A 1,780-nucleotide genomic window follows, 5' to 3' on the forward strand; every position below is an offset into this window, starting at 1 on the left:
TCCTTGTCATCTTACAGGCTGGTGTGCTTCTTCCATGTGGGCTTTGTTGTTTCTCAGTTAGATGGCCCCTTCTTTATCTTCCAGCATGTGGGACCCCAGATTCTGTGTAAGTTGACAGCTTGGCACCATCAGCTTTCTTCACCGTATTTGCTTATGCACCCGCTTCGTCTTCAGCATTCGTGTCGGGGTAGGCTGGTGTACTTCTTTCTTGTGGGTTTTGTTGTTTGTTAGCTAGATGGCCACCTGTTTGTCTTCAAGCCTTTAAGACCCCAGATGCTGTATCATTTGATAGCCATCTGCTTTCTTTACCACTGTTGTTAATGCACCCCCTTTGTCCTCAGCGATGGAGTAGGGGCAGGCTGGTGTGTTTCTTCCATGTGTGCTTTGTTGTCTCTCAGCGGATGGCTGCTTGTTTATTTTCAGATCTTTAAGGCTTCAGGTGCTATATCTTCAGGTAGCTGGGCACCATCAGCTTTCTTCACCACACTTGCTTGTGCACCCATTGTCTTCAGTGACTTCAGGTGTTATGTCTTTTGGTTGTCAAGCACCATCCGCTTTCTTCACCACATTTTCTTGTGCACCCATTGTTTTCAGGGATCGTGCCAGGTAGGTGAGCATCTCAGACTGCCGAATTGTTAGAACAAAGTGTTCTTGTGTTGAGGGTGTACTTGTGCAGGGGCCCACTGTCCATCTGTTTTCTAAATACTCAACGTATAAGTATATGTACATAGATCTATTTCCCCCTCATCATATATAAATATATTTACACCTTTATATGCCTGTATTTACATCTCTATGACTACCCTTTGCCTCCTAGTCCTTTCCTCTATTTCTTTGTACTTTCCTCTTGCCCCACTATCATGTTAGGCATTCCTCTCTTCAACTGCCACTGGATTTGTTTCTCTAGTCAACAAGGCCTAACATATACACTAGTTTAATGCAGGAACATAGCCAGGAAAAAGAGGATGTTTCATTTCCTTTAGAGCTCTATAAACAAAAAATTAAATGTCATTTTATGATAAATAGCCTAGATGTACAGGGATTTTGCTTAAACTAATCTGGTGGGGACAGTAACATGAAACAAATCATTATTATAAGGGCATAGCTAAGCAAAAATCAAGGGAAAGATATTCCAGGCAAACAGTATAAGTTTTTAAAAGTTTCAAAGTGGAGGGAAGATATGTTCATAAAAGTAAAACAGAACTGTGTAGAGTAGTATAGTATGTAAGAGTCAGAGTGATTAAGTTGAGGAGGATGGAAATTTGTCAATTATGAAAACTCATATGTGAGGGATTTTGTTTCCTTTTTAAATATATATAATAAATATATACATATACACATATATGTGTATGTGTTGTAGTTGTTGTTAGGTACTGCCTAATAGGTTTCTGTTCATAGCAACCCAAATGTACGACCTTCCAGTTCTGCTGTACCATCCCTACAGTTGTTCTTCCGTTTGAGCCCATTGTTGCAGCCCCTGTGTTAATCCATCTCTTTTTCTCTGTCCTCCACTTTTTCAAACACGTTGTCCTTCTCCAGGGACTGGTCTCTCCTGATAACATGTTCAAATAAGTGAGAGGAAGTCTTGCCATCTTTGACTATAAGGAGACGTCTGACTCTATTTCTTCCAACACCAATTTCTGTGTTCTTTGGCAGTTCATGGTACTTTCAATATTCTTCACCAATACCACAGTTAAAATGCATCAATTTTTTTCTTGATTTTCCTTATTCAACGTCCAATTTTTCCATGCCTATGAGGCAATTCAAAATGACATGGTTT

The sequence above is a fragment of the Echinops telfairi genome, unplaced genomic scaffold (assembly GCF_000313985.2).
Source record: "Echinops telfairi isolate 266 unplaced genomic scaffold, ASM31398v2 ScPeMD7_18;HRSCAF=68, whole genome shotgun sequence".
Classification (NCBI taxonomy): domain Eukaryota; kingdom Metazoa; phylum Chordata; class Mammalia; order Afrosoricida; family Tenrecidae; genus Echinops; species Echinops telfairi.